Consider the following 7,794-nt stretch of genomic DNA (forward strand, 5'->3'; position numbering starts at 1 on the left):
CAGACATGTGGAGAGTATCTTTGTATATTACCAAATATATTTTTAATGCATGATAGTAAAGAAAATAATTCTAACATTTACCAATAATAACTATCTGAAAATCTGCCGCATGCTCGTTTTTTCACCCACAAGACGTCACTACATGTGGATGATGTTTTCACCATCCAACACATCTGAACATGCTAAATCTACACCAAATCCCCCATAACTGAATATACTATGCTTTTTGAAACCAGTTCAATCACCTAAAATCTTTTCTTCTGTAAGGCTATGTGCACACTACATCTTTTTCAGGTGGCTTAAACCATGAATCCACCTGAAAAATCATTGCAAGAGAGTCAAGTAGAATGAACTTAATACACAGCAATCTCAAAGCGACACAGTGAGTGACTGTGATTATGGGGTTCTTTTTGTAACCATGGGTACATTTTAATATTAAGCTCACTGACGGTAGAGGCACATTACTGGCCACAGAGCAGTCACAACTTGGGATGATAGAAGTTTGATAAAACAAGTTAAACATTAAAAGTTAATTGCTAATGTCCATATGGTTTTACAGGTAAAATTGTGTTGTTTGTATAGTAGAAGTTGTTAACACCACTTGCGGAAAAAGTTTTCACACTCGCGCAAATCAACATTACAGCACGTACTGTAATGGTCAAAAGCTAGAAAATGAGTTATCAAGGCGGCCATTGTTTATAGAAGACTGAACTCTTTCTCTGCATACCAGAATCTTTGCACGTTACTAAGAAATCAGACAATATTATCGCAGTTAAATAAGAGCTCCACACAGCTCAATGTCACATGAACTATATACTGTGAAGATGTCAACTTAAAATGTCTCATACATTGAGATATTCCCACTTTTAGTAGTCAGATGTATACAATTAGGACACCCATCTGGTATTTACAGGACCAAGAACAAAAGTTGTATGTGCACAATAATAGGAAGCATGGTGGCTCAGTGGTTAGCACTGTATCCTTTCCATGATGGGATCTTGGGCTCAAATCCAACAATGGACATCTGCAAGGAATATGCAAGTTCTCCCTGTGTTTGCATGGGTACTGAGAGGGAATTTAGATTGTGAGCCCCTATGTGAATAGTGATGATTATGTGTATAAAGTGCTGTGGAAATTAATGGTGCAATATAAAGGAGTATTTGTTTATTTTACCAACTTATGTAGTATCATTCCAGACATTATCATCGCTGTCCTCATTGGAGATCACAATTTATATTGCCTATCACTATGTCTCTGGAGTGTGGGAGGAAACCGGAGAACCTGGAGGAAACCCAAGCAAACACAGGGAGAACATACAAACTCCTTGCAAATGTTGTTCTTGGTGGGATTTGAACCCAGGACCCCAGCACTGCAAGGCAACAGTGCTAACCACCCAGCCCCTGTTACCCATTACTATCAACTAAAAGGGTTAAACCACCTCCACAGCAGTACCAGAAATGGAGCCACTCTAACCTATGAGTGGTGTATTTTATTGCTGTTCAGACCTATTAATATTATTAGAGGTGTGTAGCAATACCAGACACAGCAACACAAGGATTACTGGAGCTCTGACAACTTTAGGGTAGGCTTTTTTTGTGTAGTTTTTATGTGGCTTCATTTGCAGTAGGAAATATAAAGGAAGGACTTTTACTTCTGAATTGTACAGTATTCCGCTGTGAAATATGTTGGTCATCTATAATTAAATAAATTATTATTACTTCTTGCTGCACAACCCTCTTCAGGTTTTGACCCAAAGAATGCATAAAAAGTTGCAAGTACAGTGGGGGATATAAGTATTTGATCCCTTGCTGATTTTGTAGGTTTGCCCACTGTCAAAGACATGAACAGTCTATAATTTAAAGGGTAGGTTAATTTTAACATTGAGAGATAGAATATCAAAGTTAAGATCCAGAAAATGACATTGTATGAATTATATAAATTTATTTGCATTTTACAGTGGGAAATAAGTATTTGATCCCTCTGGCAAACAAGACCTTGGTGGCAAAACCCTTGTTGGCAAGCACAGCAGTCATATGTTTTTTGTAGTGGATGATGAGTGTAGCGCACATGTCAGGAGGAATTTTGGTCCACTCCTCTTTGCAGATCATCTATAAATCATTAAGATTTTGAGGCTGTCGCTTGGCAACTCGGAGCTTCAACTCCCTCCATAAGTTTTCTATGGGATTAAGGACTGGAGACTGTCTAGGCCACTCCATGACCTTAATGTGCTTCCTTTTGAGACACTCTTTTGTTGCCTTGGCTGTATGTTTTGGGTCATTGTCTTGCTGGAAGACCCAGCCATGACCCATTTTTAATGTCTTGGTGGAGAGAAGGAGGTTGTCACTCAGGATTTTATGGTACATTGTTCCATACATTCTCCCATTGATGCAGTGAAGTAGTCCTGTGCCCTTGGCAGAGAAACACCGCCAAACATAATGTTTCCACTTCCATGCTTGACAGTGGGGACGGTGTTCTCTGGGTAATAGGCAGCATTTCTCTTCCTCCAAACACGGCGAGTTGAGTTAATGCCAAAGACCTCAATTTTTGTCTCATCTGACCACAGCACCTCCTCCCAATTACTCACAGAATCATCCATGTGTTCATTGGCAAACTTCAGACGGGCCTGCAGATGTGCCTTCATGAATGGGGGAATCTTGCGGGCAGTGCAGGATTTTAAACCTTTACAGCGTAATGTGTTACCAATGGTTTTCTTGGTGACTGTGGTCCCAGCAGCCTTGAGATCATTAACAAGTTCACCCCGTGTAGTTTTAGGCTGATCTCTCACCTTCCTCATGATCAAGGATACTCCACGCGGTGAGAATTTGCATGGTGCCCCAGATCGATGTCGATTGACAGTCATTTTGCATTTCTTCCATTTTCTTACTATTGCACCAACAGTTGTCTCCTTCTCACCCAGCATCTTACTTATGATTTTGTAGCCCATTCCAGCTTTGTGAAGGTCTATGATCTTGTCCCTGACATACTTATAAAGCTCTTTGGTCTTGCCCATGTTGTAAAGGTTAGAGTCTGACTGATTAATTGAGTCTGTGGACAGGAGTCTTTTATAAAGGTGACTAAGTAAGACAGTTGTCTTTAATGGAGAGGGAGAGAGAGAGAGAGGGAGGGAGAGATTTTTCGCCTGTGCCAGAACGGCGTTTAGGGTTAAATTACATGAATAGAAGCTTTTCCGGGCATGTGCAGTTTAAAAAAGCGGCTCTGCCACAGAGAAAAAACGTTACTATGTCCGTCTACTCTGCATGGCGGACACTGAAATACCAACGGATCTGTCAAATAACGGATGGAACGGATGACCATCCGTCACAATCCGCCACTAATGCAAGTCTATGAGAAAAAAACAGATTCCGCCAATAAAAACCGGATCCGATTTTTTCAAAAAAGGGCGGATTTCGACTGACGTAAAAAAACTGAAGTGTGAAAGGGGCCTTAGCTGTGTGCAGTTGTTTACTTTAACCCCTGTTGTTTTCTATTTTATTATATGCTTTGCTGTACACTTCCTGGGGTGGGGGTTTAGCTCAGGGTTAAACAGGAGATAGGGACAGGTCAGTGACTTGGGCCTCCCTACCTTCAAGGGTACCCCCAAGTTAAGGACAGATAGGGCCCCCCTTCTGTCCTTGGGGCAGTGCAGGAGCCCAATTTCCTCATCTCCTGCTTTCTCGTGACATACCCGTGACAATTTTCCACTGCAAAATACAAATAAATTTATGTAATTTATTCAATGTGATTTTCTGGATTTTATTTTTGATATTCTATCTCTCAATATTAAAATTAACCTACCCTTAAAATTATAGACTGTTCATGTCTTTGTCAGTTGGCAAACTTACAAAATCAGCAAGGGATCAAATACTTATTTCCCCCACAGTATATACAGGGTGGGCCATGTATATGGATACACCTAAATAAAATGGGAATGGTTGGTGATATCAACTTCCTGTTTGTGGCACATTAGTATATGGGAGGGGGGAAACTTTTCAAGATGGGTGGTGACCATGGCGGTCATTGTGAAGTTGGATTTCATTTTGGATACAACTTATTGAAAAAAAGTGAAAAAATAATGATGGTTTCCCAAGCTTCAGTCTATGAAAAACAAACAGCACATGAATGGCATCTGAGTTTTGTTTGATTTTTTTTTCACAAATCCGTAGACTTGCACTGAAAAATTTGATCAGAGACTCTTATGAAAATTGAACATGTCTTTGTGAATTTGTGCGGACCACTCTTTCTACAAAAATACACGGATATGCGAAAAGCTCCAGCTTCACCAGCGATCAGGACCAGGAACGCCGAGCACGCGGCGTCGCTGTGTACTTTAGTTACCAGCGCGCTGATGCAGGGAGCTGGTAACTAAGGTACACATCGGGTTTCTAAGGGATGTGCATCACTTAGAAACCCGATGTGTACCTTAGTTACCAGCTCCCTGCATCAGCGCGATGGTAACTAAGGTGCACAGAGGGTTTCTAAGCACAGCGCAGTGCTTTGAAACCCTGCGTTTACCTTAGTTACCAGCTGATCGCTGGTCTCCCGCCTGTCACACGCAGCGATGCGTGCTGGCCAGCGGGAGACCAGCGACCAAAAAAATGTCCAGGGCTTTCCTACAGCGATTAGCGATACCGCTGGTGAGATCGCTGTTACGTCATTTTTGTCTGTCTGACAGCTCACCAGCGATCATGTAGCGACTCACCAGCGATCCTGACACGTTGATATTGTTGTCGCGATCGCTGGTGAGTCGCTATGTGTGACGGGGCTCAACACCCACATTACTAAGCCGATAAGTAGACACAAACTGTCACGTTGGCGGTGGTAGCCACCGCCATCCCAGCAGCGGCGGGGCCCGCCGCCGCCTATACTCACCGGCACTCGCCACGCCACACTGTGCCGGCCTCCTCCTCATTCCCATCAGTCCGGCGCGTGCCTGCTTCATGCAGGCACGCACTCTGCTGGTCTCTTAACGCCTGATTATCGTGTGCCTTTCCTTACGGTATCCTGGCCAAGTGTTTAGGGGTTTCCCCTTCTCACTCCCTCTCCTTTGTCCTGCACCCCAGTGCCCAGTCCTGTACTCCGTGTCTCCGTCCTGCACTATAGTGCCCAGTCCTGTACTCTGTGTCTCCGTCCTGCACTCCAGTGCCCAGTCCTGTACTCCTTGTCTCCGTCCTGCACTCCAGTGCCAAGTCCTGTACTCCGTGTCTCCGTCCTGCACGCCAGTGCCCAGTCCTGTACTCCGTTTCTCAGTCCTGCACCCCAGTACCCAGTCCTGTACTCCGTGTCTCCGTTCTGTACTCCAGTGCCCAGTCCTGTACTCCGTGTCTCCGTCCCGTACTCCGCTCTCTGTGCCTGGTCCTGTACTCCGTGTTTCCGTCCTGCACTCCACTCTGTACTTCCTACTCCGTTGTGCATTCCGTTCTCAGTCCTGTACCCCTCACGCAGTCCTTTGAGCCACCCCTCTTGGTTCTAGCAGTCGCGGTATCTGTCTTCCGAGGGCCTGCCCCTAACGGCCCCTGTATAGGGATCGGCACCACCTGGCGCGCTCACCCCCGGGAGCTCCAGTGCCGCGATCCAGAGGGTTCACTCTCGGACGTAACCTACCTGGCCATCACACAAACACACACACAAACCTACACACACACATTGTCACCAGCATATGTAGGAGCGTTAACAGAATGAACGTACATAGGCTATAACCAGACAGCAACTGTTAATTTTAAAGAAAAAAATGAAAAAAAGAAAACTTGTGTAGGCCCCCGTGTAATTTCAATAACCAGCAGAGGGAAAGCCAATGGCTGGGGGTAGATGTTTATAGCCTGGGAAGGGGGTAATACCCATGGAGCTTCCCAGGCTATTAATATCAGCTCACAACTGTATACTTAGCCATCACTGGCTATTATAATGAGGGACCCCCCAAAAAAAAAATGACGATGGGTCCTCCTATAATTAATATCCAGCAAAGGCTATGCAGACAGCTGCGGGCTGATATTAATAGCCTAGGAAGGGACCATGGATATTGGCCTCTCCCAGATTAAAAACATCAGCTCTCAGCCACCCCAGAAAAGGCGCATCTATAAGATGCGCCAATTCCGGCACTTAGCCTTGCTCTTCCCACTTGCCCTGTAGCGGTGGCAAGTGGGGTTCATATTTGTGGGGTTGATATCACCTTTGTATTGTCAGGTGACATCAAGCCAACAGGTTAGTAATGGAGAGGCATCTATAAGACACCTATCCATTACTAACACCATAATGATACTGTATAAATACGCAGACATGCAGAGTAAAGTCCTTTATTTGAAATAATGACACAGACTCCTTTAATAATTTTAATTAAACCATACTTACCGAATGCCTGATCCACCAAAGCCAACGTCTCCTGCAACAAAAATAAAACAATAAATCACAAATATTCCTCACCTGTCCGCAGAGAAGATAATCCATAATGTCCCACAACGATCCTGATCACTTTGACTTTGAGAGCAGTCACATCAGTGATGTGACTGCTCTCAAAGACAGCCGGTGATACACTGACAGGAGGTAATCGCTCCCGCAGTGTATCACTGAGCTTCTGTGAGAGGTCACTGGAGTTCATCAGCTGATCAGCTCTGGTCATCTCCCTTACAGCACCACTGCTGCATGGGAAAGTTCTCACGCAGCAGTGCCAGAAGTGAGAGCACCAGAGCTGGTGAAGTCTGGTGAACTCTCTCACGGCAGCTCAGTGATACACTGCAGGAGCGATTACCTCCTGTCAGTGTATCATTTGCAACCGGGTAGAGCGGTCACATCTCCTGATGTGACTGTTCAACACTTGAGATCGCCGTGGGACACTTGAAATTACGTGGACCACGGCGGACAGGTGAGTATATGTTGGTTTATTATTTTACATTATTTCTAGGAGACGAGGGCGTCGAGGATTTGGTGTGAGGTGAGCATAATGGGTTTTTATTTCTATGTGAATATGTATGTAATTTTACTTTTTTTATTTAACTGTGAGCACAGGCGCTGGCAGATGATACTACACCTCCCATCAGTGGCACCTACTGTCACTGTTATCAGTGACAGCAGATGTAGCCCGATGGGAGCAGTAGTCTCATCGCCCCATGCCTGCGGGTGACCGTCACAGCTGTGGGATCACGATGACATCTGCTAGCATTATCCCGCAGCACTCTGACCGACAGTCTGTGGTAGCGTTACAGCAGGTGATAGTCACAGCTGCGGGGTCACACTGACATCTGCCAGCATGATCCCACAGCGCTCTGACCGGCGGTCTTACCAGCAGTTATGTTACTGCCGATAAGAACTACCGCGCCGGTGTTTCCCACGCTGTCACACAGATGACAGAATGGGAGACAACAAAGGAAGCCGGTAAAACACAAAACAAAAACTCGGCAAATCCGCAAACATTTTTATATCTGCGTTTTTGCTGTGGATTTGACTGTCTAAATTGAAGTCAATGAATGCGGAAACACCGTAGAAACGCTAAAAGAACTGACATGCTGCAGAAAAGAACGCACAGCAAATACGCACGGAAATTTACTGATTATGTGCACAACACTTCAGGATTGTCCTTGAATTCCCTTGCATAAGGATTCCATTGCGTGTTTGGACCATTTCCGCACGGAAAAAAACGCAGCGAAAATGCATCAAAAACACATCGTGTGCACATAGCCTAAAGGTCAAGTGCAGTTTTTGATGTGTTTTTTTTTATGAATGTTTTCGAATGAGTATACAACAACTAGTGGCTAATTCCTATTTCTTTTCCAAACTGGGGAAATGCAACAACTAAAAAAAAAT

Source organism: Dendrobates tinctorius, unplaced genomic scaffold (assembly GCF_039654945.1).
Source record: "Dendrobates tinctorius isolate UK_male_01 unplaced genomic scaffold, ASM3965494v1 ptg000007l, whole genome shotgun sequence".
Classification (NCBI taxonomy): domain Eukaryota; kingdom Metazoa; phylum Chordata; class Amphibia; order Anura; family Dendrobatidae; genus Dendrobates; species Dendrobates tinctorius.